Source organism: Petaurus breviceps, unplaced genomic scaffold (genome assembly GCF_028583685.1).
Source record: "Petaurus breviceps papuanus isolate PSGF00001 unplaced genomic scaffold, PetGlider_PUasm1.0 224, whole genome shotgun sequence".
Taxonomy (NCBI): Eukaryota; Metazoa; Chordata; class Mammalia; order Diprotodontia; family Petauridae; genus Petaurus; species Petaurus breviceps.
The window spans coordinates 15,362,775-15,376,149 of record NW_027185887.1 but is presented as its reverse complement, the minus strand read 5'-3'; the positions used below and the strand labels follow the sequence as shown (position 1 = coordinate 15,376,149).

Below are 13,375 nucleotides of genomic sequence, written 5' to 3'. Positions count from 1 at the left end.
GTGCAACCACATCAGTTGGATCCCAGGTCCATTTGAGTATTTGATGCTACCATAGAATCAGTGGCAGAAGACACCAAAATCTGAAATCCTTTCCTGTAGTTTTAGTGTTTAGAGTACTGTGGTACTCTGTGTCTCTGTCTCTCCCTCCTCTGTCTCTCCATCTCCTCTGTCCCTCTGTCCTAGAGACAGAGAGAGACAGAGAGTGTCAAGTGAGAAGAGGGCCCAAGACAGACCCCTGGGCAGGGCAGTAGAACAAGGATGATGTAGCAAAAGACCCTTAAAAATGGGTCAGACAGCTTCATGAAAACCAGATGAAAACAGTGCCACAAAAATCCAAAGAGAGATTTTCTAGGAGAATGGAGTGGTCAACAAAAGCTACAGGAAATAGACTGAGTTAAAACCCTCAGATTTTATTGTTAATATAGATCATTGGTAAGCATGTAGAAAGCAGTTTCAGTTGATCAATGAGCTGGAAAGTCAGTCTGCAAGGAGCTAAGAAATCAGTGGAACATGAGGAAATGGAAGCAATGAATATAGAATAAGAATTTGTGTGTAAAAGAAAAGAGAAAGGGGAATATAATTTGCAGGAATGGAAGTAAATAAAGGTTTTTAAGAATCAGGGAAATATAGACATGTTTGTAAGAAGTAGCGAAGCATCCAGTGGCTAGAAGCGTAAATTAGGAATGAAACGGAAATGATTGGAAGGACAGTCTTCCAGAGGAGATAGCAGGGGGTGGAATTAAGGAGCTGTCCCTTGTGAGGATTTCTGTTCCTGTGAGACTATAGCAAAGGAAGAGAAAATAGACTATGTTGCTGAGATAATTTGGAAAGTAGAGCTAGGGAAAGTATGACAGATGGGTTCTATTTTTTAGGGAAGTATTTGGTGAAGTCCTCTGCTGACAGGATCCCACAGCTAGCAGGTGTCAGAGTTAGAAACTGAATTTAGATCTTCCTCACTCCATGGTCAGACCTCTGGTTACCTTATCATGCTGCCTTTTGTGCTGACTACTAGATGGGTTAAAAAAAAAAAAAGATACAAGAACACAGGTAGAGATTGCAAAGTTCTTTGAAGTCATAATGGAACTCATGCAGATTTCCAGACTGTCATCCTAGTCATTAGCACCCTTAAGGTAAATAGCCTTTGTGCCCATGTTAATTTGGAAGAGAGCAGGTGGCATTACATTTAATATATTGGAGTGGAAAGTGAGTGAATGAGAGACAGACACACACAGACACAGACAGAGAGACAGAGGAAGAGAGACAAAGTTTTTTTTTTTTATATATCTGAAAGGGACCTTAGGGTTGGGTGAAGAGAAGTAATTCATAATAAGCCTGGAAAGGTAAGGAGGTCGTGTAGGGCTTTAAATGCTAAACTGAATAGTTTATATTTGATCCTAGAGATAATAGGTGACCACTGGAGCCTTTTGAGCAAGGGAGTGACAATAACTAGCCCTATGGTTCAGGAATATTACCTTAGCAGTCATGTAGAGGACAGTTTGAGAGGAGAGACCTATAAGTAAGGGAGACTAATTAGGAAGTTATTACAATGTTTAGGAAAGAAGTGAGGGGAGCCGGAACTAGGGTTATAGCTCTATGAGTGGAGAGGAGATAACTCTCTAGATCCAATTCTAGTCTTTTTCCTGAATTCCAGACATACATCATCAACTTCCTATGGGACATTTCTAAAATATTTTGAACTCAACATATCCAAAACAGTACCGTGATTTACTCAGTCACATGACCAGTATGTGTCAGATCATCCTAGTTTCAAGGCCAGTTCACTATCAGAAGTGTCAGCAGCCCGAAAATATCCAAAACAAAAGTATTTGCCCCTAAGCCACCCCTCATTTCAAATTTCCTTATTTCTGTAGAGGACTTTGCCATCCTTCTAGTCACATGGGTTCACGAGCTCAGTGCCGTCTTTGACCCTTCACTCTCACTCACCTCTATTCAATCAATGGCCAGATCTCGGAATACTGATCTCTCTCTACTGTCTTTGAAAATGTTCCCATCTGTCCACTCACACAGCCATCTCTCTTCTTCAGATGCTTATCACCTTTTACCTGGACAATTGTTATAGTCTCCTAACTGATCTCTCTGTGTTGTGTTTATTTTCTCTAAATCTATCCTTTGCACAGCTGTCAAAGTAATTCTCCTAAGGAACAAAGTCTTACCATGCCACTCTACTACTCAGCAATCTCCAGTGGCACCCTATTTACTCTACCATATGATCAAATATGAGTAGCTCTGTTTTGCATTTACAATCCTTAATCACCTTAAAAATCGACCTTTACAGCTTTGTTACATATAACTCACCTTCATACATATTACAATCTGACCAAACTGGCATTCTTAGCATTCATCAAGAGTAATCAATCAATCAACCAATAAGCATTTGTTAAATGAATTCAACTGAGGGGAAAAACATATGCATAGAACACACGTATACACATATGTATCTAATAAGACAACATATATGTACAAAATAATGAAGAAATGAACATATATCCATACCTATGCCCATATTTGTATATGTCACATATATGTGTGTATACACATACATGTGTGTATATATGTACATATATTTGATTATTTACTCACTGTCACCCCTCTTAAATTAAGTAGTAAGATACCCAATCAATCACATTCGTAGGCCTTAGACTAAGTGTGGAAAAGTTCTACAAAATGTAGTTATGTTGCACAGGAATCAAGTTCAGATAAGTTGAGAAAATTGGTCCATGCCCTAGGAATTGTCACCAGTTTATCTAGTTAGAGAAGTGGAATCACTCAAGAGGGTAGAGAAAGCATCACATTCCAGCTCCAATTTTCTCAGGGCCATAGGTTAGACTGAACTATGGGAAAGAAGGGAGATATTGAGGAGGGTCATCAGCTCTAAAGACATCTCAGAATAGATGATGTAGGATGAGGTAAGTCTTAAGGTCAACTCTTGCTCCACCTTCTCCCAGTGTCCATCTGTTCACAGAAACCATAAAAAAATCTGCTATTTCATTACTCAAACATTTCTTTCTTTCTTTTTTATTTCTGCCTTTTAGAGGGCAATTGGGGTTAAGTAACTTGCCCAAGGTTACAGGGCTAGTTTGTGTGTGTGTGTGTGTGTGTGTGTGTGTGTGTGTGTGTGTGTGTGTGTGTTAAGTGTCTGAGGCCAGATCCAAACCCAGGTCCTCCTGACTCCAGGGCCGGCGCTTTACTCACTGTACCACCTAGCCACCCCTACTCAAACATTTCTAATAAAGTATATTTTGCCTCAATCACAGGTATGTTTCCTAAAGTCAAAGAAGAGGAAACCATATGGACTTTAAGGATCATTATATTGCCCCTAGGATTAAATGAGCTAATTAGTGTAACTGACATATACATGTATGCATGTAGATCTCTCTCCCTCTCCCTCTTCCTTTCCCTCTCTCCAAAGGGAAAGGGGCAGTGCCAGTGATATCATTAAAAAAAGGAACTCTCAGGCAAAGAAATTCCCTTTCTCAATGTAGGCTGGCACCTTCTTTACAACTTAGAACTTGAAAGAAGATGATTGAAGAATAGATGAGAACATAGCTCTGGGTGGATGGAAAAATGATCCACTGACAATAGGAAAATGTATGCTTAATTATTATATCCTCATTTTACCTTCTATTCAGAATGAATTTTGTAATAGAATAAAAAAATGAAACCTGGTACACTGAAAGGGTAAGTGATTTGCTCAGTCACATGACCAATATATGTGTCAGATCATCCTAGTTGCAAGGTCCATTTACTGTTGGCTACATCAGAAATGTCAGCAGCCTGAACCAGATTAAAAAGCAATTGGGAAATATTTAGCAAAATAAATTTAAAAATACATTACAGCATAGATAATGTTAAACTGTGATTTTTAAAATTCAGTACATGGCCCGCAGGTATCTATTTGAACTATACTATATCATGCTGCTTCAAATACATATGTGTATATATGTGTACATATATATATACACATACACATGCACATTTATATACATATATGTACATATATATAATCAAAGAAAGGTAATTTTTGCTTTGAGGAGTATAAAATACTAGAAACAGAGGAGGAGGAGATGCATTCCAGGCATGGTGGGCAGCCACACATCATTTCATATCCCCTCTCCATGTCTTTGCACTGGCTGTCCCCCATGCCTGGAGTGCCCTCCTCTCTTCAAAATCTTAGAATCTCTAGTTTCCCTCAAGGCTTAATTACGATTTTCATTCTATATGAAACCTCTCTCTTGCTAATGCCTTCTCCCCTAAACCACCTTGTACATATTTTTAAATAAATATTGCTCTTTTGGGGGCAGCCAGGTGGTGCAGAGAGTAAGAGCGCCAGCCCCAGCATTGGGAGACCTGGGATCGGTTCCGGCCTCAGATACTTAACACCCATGCAAAAATAACTGGCCGTGTAACCTTGAGCAAGTTACTTAACCCCGATTGCTTTAAAAAAAAGTATTGCTATTTTGTATCCCTGAAATTGAATAGAAGCTTTTTGAGGGTAGAGGCTGTTCTGCTTCGGTTTTCGTATCCCTAGATCTTGGCACTATGCCTCTCATTGATCTGTAGATTAATTAACAGATGGGAAAAGTGTTGACTGAATGGATATGTAAGGTGTGGGAGAAGTCATACTCTAGGATGACTCCATGGTTTAAACTTGGACAAATATATACGAACACATTATCCATGCATGTATATATGTATGCATGTATATATATATGCACATTGTGTATATGTGTGTGTCTATACATATACATATATCTATATTCTCAATAAACTGATGGTTTGAACCATTCATGAAATTGTGTAAGAACTATATATGGGCAAGAAAGGAAAAAAATGACCATCCTTCCTCACTAAAGCTCTTTTTATAATTCTAAACACCATAAGTAGAAGTAATATGAGGGTCAGGCTGAGAGTATAGAGACATACTTTTATCTTGTATTATTTCAGCTTTTTTACTTTTTCTAGGTTTTTTTTAACTTCAAAAATTGATTATTGCTTTAAAGTGGGACATGAGGTCTATGAGATGTACTCAAGTTTTAATACATTGTTCTTCTCCTGTGATCTAATGATGCAGCACAGTTCTTACAGACCAAACCTGGTCTTTGTTAAGTGGTTTCTAAATTGTGATAATTATCCTTTTTTTTCCAATCACTGCCTAATTTATGTTTGCATCCAAGTATAGCTTTGTTTTTGCTTGCATCTAGAAGACTGTAAGTTAAATGGAACATCTCTTCCTATCTGTGTTTAAGGAGCAATCCAAGATTCCCCAGAAAAAAATTTTAATTACAAAATCTTGGGTCAAAAAAATTTTAGTTGCCTCACTCTCAAAGGAATAATTAAGGGAATAGAAGACAAGAAGTAGAGCTGGGTCAAGGTATTGGTGAGTGCCAGCAACCGTGCAACAAATCTAAGTACAATAACTCTCACTTATCAAGAATTCAAACAACCAGAAGGTTCAAATAACCACAATTTTTTTTTTTACCATATTGGACTTTCAGAAGAAAGGTCATAAAATCAGAAATCTAGAACTGAACCTCAGAAGCCATCTAGTCTAGTAATATAAATTATTATAATATAATATATGTAACAATAAAATATATAGTTTAAGTTTATATATGCAAGTCATGTCTAATTAGCCAATATTTTCATACTTCATTATTAACTACATCTTTACAGTTCATAGAAATGAGACATGATTTTTGAACTTTAGGATCATTTAATTTCCCCCTTTATATCAAGGAAGTTTTATAAGTAGAGGTTAGTGCTTTCACCTTTTCAGAAAACAAGAATTATATATGACTGAAGAATTATGTAATGATTATTGACCCCAGAGATGAACTAGATTAAACCACAGATGTCTATTGTCATGACATGACTCCTACAGACTGAATCAGAGTAAAACCCATTGCAGAACCACAACACGTAACATAATATATAATATAATATTTACATACATACATACATATATATATATATGGAAGTTGAGGCCCCGGGGAAATTAAGTAACTTGCCCAAAGTCACACAAATAGGACTCATCAGACACAGGATGTGAGCCTAGGTCTTCTGAATTCAGATCCAGTGATTTTTATCCTGTGTCTTACTGATAATAGAGAGACAGATTTAGGATCAATGGAAGAAAAAAATTTCCTAGGAATCAGTGCTATTCAAAAGTGGTCTTACATGCCTTAGATGGTAATGGATACAGATAAGACTACAGTTATACCTTCCAAATCATCGGGGTTAGGGGCACAGCATCCCCACAACCTGGAAAATCCATGTAAAATTTTTGGCTCTCTCTACATGCCAGAGAAGAAGTCTGAATTAATATTATACAATACTATACATATGTTTTATACATTTCTGAGCTTCTAAACTTTTTTTTGTTGTCTGTTGACTTTTGTGCGTCATCTACAGCTTCCTCAAAACTCCCCCAAAATTTCCATTTAATTTCTTATGCCAACCTGTGGTATATTGAGACTGTGATGGGTAAAATTACAATATAGATGCCCTCTGACATCCTATATGACAATGAGATTCTATTGTTCCATGATCCCACTTAAAATGGTAAGTTCATGGGTATTTTAATGGATCAGTATTCAGTCTTATTATTAATAGAAAAGTAGAATGGAAATTCCTTGAAGGCAGGGATTTCTTTTTTCATTTTACCCTTGTATTCCCAGATACTGACAGTGTCTAGCATATAGAAGACATTAAATGTTTGTCAGGAGGGTCAGAATTGACTCTGGTAGAGATTTTCTCAAAGACTTTGCCTTATTTAAGGGATCCCTGATCTTGTTTCAGCATCAATTGATCCTATGTGGATTCTCTCTACTTTAAATAAATGTCTGTATTAAAAAAATACATCAGATGAATTATCTTTTCATTGACGGTTAAATGAAGAAGACTTTAAAATATAGAGGTCATTTTTGTTTGTTATCTTGGAAATATCTTGTATTATTTAAATAATGCAAGGCACTTTAAATAGCCTGCATTTTATATATTCTTGTGCTAAAAAAGTTCAAAAATCATGTCTTATTTCTATGAAATGTAAAGATGTAGCTAATAATGAAGTATGAAAACATTGGCTAGTTAGACATGATTTGCATATATAAACTTAATTAAAATTGATTTTATTCAAATTGAGCAATTAACATAAAATTTGCAAGGTATTTTTTTGTATCATAGTATTTCCCTTGCTAAAACCATGCAATTTGTTGTGTGGTATTGTGGTTCTGCAATGGTTTTTACTCTGATTCAGTGTGTAGGAGCCATGTCATGACAATAGGCATCTGTGGTTTAATCTGGTTCACCTCTGGGGACAACAATCATTACATAATTCTTCAGTCATATGTAATTCTTGTTTTCTGAAAAGGTGAAAGCACTAACCTCTACTTATAAAGCTTCCTTGAAATAAAGGGGGAAATTAAGTGATCCTATTTCTTCCAGTGGATACCATTCTAAATGTTCTAATGTCCTGTCATTTTTTTGCTATGAGTTGTAGCCCTACTCTCAAAAGCTGTATCCTACACTCCCCCATGAAAGTCAGCACAGATGGGAATTAGCCCTGAAATGCTACACAGTTGGGACTGAGAGAGAAGATCTCTGCCTTATCCCATTGAAGTTTCTAGACAATGTAGTCAAATCACGTCAAGGAGTGAACTCCCAAACAGTGTTCTGCAAACAGTAAGTACTTAATAAGTGTTTTCATAGTTTAATTGAGCTCTGGAAATTGAAAGCAGTGGCTAGTTCAAACTTACTGACATATGGAAAACTGTATGAGGAATTTGGTTTCGCTACTACAATTTTTTAGCTTCTGCTTCTATCTTCCTCCTTCTATCCCCCTTCTTCCCCCCCCAGCCAGCTTTCGTGGCACTGAGACTCCCTGAATGGTCCCATCCAATGCAAGTAAATCATTCCATTCATTGAATAAGTGAGTGAAAAAGACATTTATTAAGTGCTATGTTCCAAGCACTGTTTAAGAACTGGGGATATATTGGGAAAAGTAAGATGGTCTCCATCTTCAAGGAGCTCACATTCCAATGGGTGAGACAACAAATATAGGATGATTCAGCCACAAATCCAGTAGAAAGCCCCAATAGTCTTTTAGGTACAGCACCAAAATAGATAGTAATGCACTTTCTTTAGTGTCATGTCCATGGATAAAATAATATCCATTGATGATGTTGAACCATTTGATAGTGTCAAGGTCTTTGGTAGTAAAAGTATCTTCTGGGTTGTTGGTAACTGTGTCTTCTAAAGAGGCAGAGGGCTACAAAACCTGTAGAAGTGGTTAGCAGTTCATATCACAAGGGTTGTTTCTCTGAATAATGGCTATAGGGGCTGAGCTGGAAGTGGGTTGATTGTCTGGGGGCAGGCATGGGGCACTGTTGTTCCCTTCTTGGGCTTATCTGCCCTTCAGTTGAAGATAGTTGGTAGTTAGTACTAGTTTGGGAAGGGTGCTAGACCCCATCCATAGGGATTGCTTCTTTAGGTGTTGGTTGGGTAGGTTGTCTTGGTACAGAAAAAGCATGGAGCTAGTGTTATTAGGTCCTACAGGATGGGGTGGGGGAAGGTAAGGCCTAAGAAGACTGGAAATGCAGGAAGGGGATCAATTATAAAGGGCTTAAATAGAGGGTTTTGCATTTGACCCTAGAGGTGATAGGGAGCTACTGGAACTTTTAAAATGGGGGTATGACATAGTCAGACCTGTCCTTTAGGAAAATCAATTTGACAGCTGAGTGGGAAAAGACTTGAGGTGGAAAGACCAATTCAAAGGGCCAATACTAGGGTGGTGGTCATGTCAGAAGAGAGAAAGTGTTGTACATGAGAGACATTGCAAATGTAAATGTAGAATTGATAAGTTGAGCAGATTGAATGGGAAATGGTGAGAAAGAATGAGGAATAGAGGATGACAATTGGGTCGTAAGTCATCTTGGTGACAAGGAGGACATAGTAGAGCCCTCAACAGTAATAGGAAAGTTAAAAAGAGGGGGGGGGGAATTGGAGCAACAGAGGGAGGAAGACAATGAATTAAGTTTGGGGGTATGTTGAGCATAAGATGTCTACAAGACTTCCGGGTCAAGATGTCCAATAAACAGTGGAAATGTGAGGCTAGAGGTTAGGGAAGAAGCTAAGGCTGAATAAGTAGATCTAAGAATCATCAGCATAGAGATAATAATTAAATCCATGGGAACTGATGAGATCATCGAGAGAAATTGTATAGAAGAGAATTGGGCCCAGGACAGAGTCTTGGTGGGACATCCATGGTTAACGGACAATATTTAGATTTAGGTGGACTAAGGAGAAGGAGCTATCTGAAAGGTAGGAGGGAGAACTAGGAGATAGTAGTGTCACCAAACCTAGAGAGAAAAGAATATCAAGAAGAGGGCAAATGACAATGTCATAGGCTGCAAAGAGGCTAGATGAGGACAAGAAAAGTAATGAAGAAACCACTTATACCTTTGGAAAGAAGAATTTCAGTTGAATGATGAAGTCAGAGAATTAAGAAGACAGGGAGAAGAAAGTGGAATGAGCTCCCTGGAAATATTGGGGCTGCGGAGGGAAGCTTTCTCCTTGGAGGTTAAATAGATGCTGGGATCCATGTAACAGGTATGTTACAGTGAGGATTCCTCTGGAGTTAGGGTTGCACTGGATATTCTCTATGATCCTTTCCAAATCTGACATTTGGTGCTTTTATAATTCTACAGAATTATATATCTCAGTCCAGTTACCTATCCTGAGTTTCAGTTCCACATTACCACTGCCTATTAGACATTTCACATTGAATGTCCCATAAGCTCCTCAAACTCAACATGTCTAAAACCAGAACTCAATGTCCCTTTTTTCCAGAACCTGACCTTCTTCCTAGCTCTCCTATCATCAAATGAGATATTTGTAAAGTGTTTAGCATGTAGTAGGTGCTTAATAAATGATTGTTCCCTTCTCCTTTCTGTTCACCTATTTATGTCACGGGCATCACCATCTTTCCAATTACCCTGGTTTGCAACCTTGGAATCACATTTGATTCTTCCCTCTCCCTCATACCTCACATCCAACCATTTTCCAAGTCTTATTGATTCTACCTTTATAACATTTTTCACATCTGTCCCCTTCTCCCCATTTGTAATAACATCCCTCTAATTCAAATTTTCATGGACTCTTATGTAGACTTCTAAGCTCCTAATGAGCAGGGACCATATCTTACTTGTTTCTTTTGTATTCCATCCAACGCAGGGCTTTTGTACATGGCAGAACAATAAATCATAGAATCTTTGAATTGGAAGGGCCCCTTGAGGTCATGTAATCCAACATCCAACCTGACTCACTCTACTTCATCTCTGATGGACGGCCATTAGATCCCTCCACACTTCTAGTAACAGAGAACTTACTTCTTTGTGAAGCAATTCATTCCCATTTTGAGTAGCCCGACTAATTCCAATTTTCCCCTCATAATGAGTTAGCATATCCATCCGTATAACTCCTCTGCATTATCCTAGTTCTGCCTTTTGCATTTCTACTGAATTAAGCTTAATTTCTCTTCCCCATGACAGCCTGTCAAATGTTTGAAGGCCTGTATTTTATCCCTTCTCATTCCATATTGAATAGTTCCACTTCCTTTAACTATTTTGATAAAGAAAATAAAGCCAAAATAGCCTATATTTTCCTTTTCCCAGTAGGATAGTTTTGTGATCCACCTTTATTTTTTTTTCTGCAGTAATTTCACCATCCTGTAGGGAAATGTGTCCCAGGAGCCTACGTAGTATTATGTGTGATGACATTAGAACAGTGAACAGGGAATTGGGATGTTGTTTTGTCATCTTTGGGTTTAATAGCCTTAACAAAGAATTCACTTGAGGGTTAGATAATATTAAGATAAAGAGATTTCTCAACAACTGAAGTCTGAAGTGATAATGGGAATTCTGTTCAGGTGACCTTGAACTCCCAGAGAGCTTCTTGGAAAATGGAGTGAAGTAAGGACTTGATTGCCTCTCTCTTGGAGGGAGTAAAAGTACCTTGATTAGCAAGGAAAAGTCATGCATCCCCTATGTTTCAATACACACTAGACAGAGCCTTTGAAGGACAGAAGTCTTCAGGAGAGGATTTCTGGGTATTGGGGATTTTCCATTCAATAGTGATTTCCCAATCAGAAGTGGCATCAGAGATGGAACTATGAATTGATTAGTAGCTACCATAACTACTCCTTTTACTTAGGAAAAAAGACAGAAAGACAGACACGGGGCAAACACCTACATATGCCAGAAGATATGCAATGGCCTAAACTCCTGCTGAGGAATATTTGGTGATTATTCAGGTTAAGTATTCAGGTATATCTTAGATGAAGGAACTCTATAAAGAGAATATGAAACTACTTAAATTAAGCATTATTAGAAGCATAGTATTGCAGAAGGGAAGGCACACTCAAAGTCATCTAGTCCCCACCCCACCCAAAGCAGGAATGCCTTCCACGATATGCTTGACAGACTGTCACTCATACCTGCCTTGGAGACCTACGGCAGGATACTTTCTACCTTCCTATAAAGCTCATTCTGTTTTGCACAACTGTGATTACATGTAGAATCAAAAACTGCCTCCTTGCTCCTTCTACCCTACAGCTCTGGTTCTGCCCTCTGGCACCAAGCAAAGTAGGCCTAATCCTTCCACATAAAAGAGATGGATTTTATTTAATGGTATTAAAATCCATATGATGAAACCCTTTAAGATCTTTGAAATAAACAGATCTGGCAAAAATAAACATTTAGCATTCTTTGACAACTGTGTAGTAGGCAATGGCCCGTAATGTAGCCCCTTGTGCCTCCTTATTGTGTTTACAAAAGAAGTCTGATATGGTTGGTTTCTTTATTTTGAGAATTAGCAAGCAGATAAATGGGGGTTGCACTTGCAACAAATTTATCCTGAGGGAAACGATCGTCATATATATAAACAGAACAGTTGTGACTAGAATTGAATCAACCACAAACATGTATTTTGCTTCTTAGATAATGACAGGTCACCTTTTTAAAAGAAAAATCAGATAATTAATGGAGGCAAAATAATATAACATTAATAATCAGAGGGACCACTTTATCTGTAACTTCCTCCAGAGGCTCCTCTATTTGTGTATTCTGCAGCTGCTTTCCTGGTGCCTGAAAGGTAATTAAGAGGTGTTAATGATATGTATCCCTCCCTTATCAAAGTCATTAACACATTATTATTGTGGAAAGGAATCTGGGAAGGCCTGGCTGGAGCAACAAGGTTTTAGCCATAAAACTCATTGATCTGGCTCCGATTTCTGCTGTGAAGAGGGCATGTCCTCTCAGGGATGCCTTAGTAGGTCATGTTGTCTGTGACTGGAGGGTCTTGTTTTCTCCACACTTGCAAGTTCCTTCCTGAGAACTCCCAGAGCTCTGATAATTCTAAATTTGACCCTCCTAAAGCACAATTAATAGAATTGTTTCCAACTCTGAACCTTTCAAATCTTTCAAATCTTCTTAATATCCTCTATCCTTCTCCCCATCAAAACACCAGGCCCTGGGTGTGGCCCATACTCAGGCACACCTGGCCCACATTATTCACAGTTATGGTAGTAACTTTGGAGAGTTAGTTAAAATTCCTTCTATTGGGGAAACCTTTTTCTGCTTTGATTCAGAATCATCATTTGCCCACCAAAAATTTGTTGTCTATTGTCTATATCCTGTTTTTGCACATATAGTTTGATATATTATAGTGCCTGAAACATAGTAAACCTTTAAAAAATGATCTCTCTCCATATATATATATACACACACACACATATATATATCTATCTGTACATATATCTATGTAATATGCATATACATGATAGGTATCTATATGTAGATACATAGACAGATATAGATATACATATATAAATACACACCTCTATACATAGATACACATAGATGACAGAAACGTATCTATCATCTGTACATAGATATATATTCATTTATAAAATTGTTGTATGTGCATATATTTATATACCTATATTAACAGATAATTTAATTCACCAAACACACTTAATACTTGCTGATATATTATTATGAAAAACAAGAGGTTCAGTGAATAGAGTTGCCCTCAGAATAGGGAAGACCAGAATTCAAATCTCACCTCTTGCACATACTTGCTGTGTGACTCTGGTTATTGGTAGAGGGAGTTTACTCATCTCTAGACCAATGATATCACAGAACTGGTCATATGGGAACAAACATATGTTTGTGTGTGTATGTATGTGTCTGTCCATCTATCTTCAGCAAGAGAATCAACTTCAAATATAGTATTCTATATATTTAGAAATTTTCTTTATAAATCTGTTCCAATCCAAAAGCCCCGAATTTATAGATAG

At 37.7% G+C, this 13,375-nt stretch overlaps 1 long non-coding RNA gene across 1 annotated transcript in view; it reads right to left on the bottom strand.

The window, feature by feature from the left end:
- Positions 1-12,019: 12,019 nt before the first annotated feature.
- LOC138166480 (uncharacterized) overlaps positions 12,020-13,375 on the bottom strand; it is a 32,543-nt gene continuing 31,187 nt past the window's right edge. Inside the window, exon 3 of the long non-coding RNA XR_011169605.1 lies at positions 12,020-12,161. This is a non-coding gene — a long non-coding RNA (uncharacterized lncRNA). The remainder of the gene's footprint in view (positions 12,162-13,375) is intronic.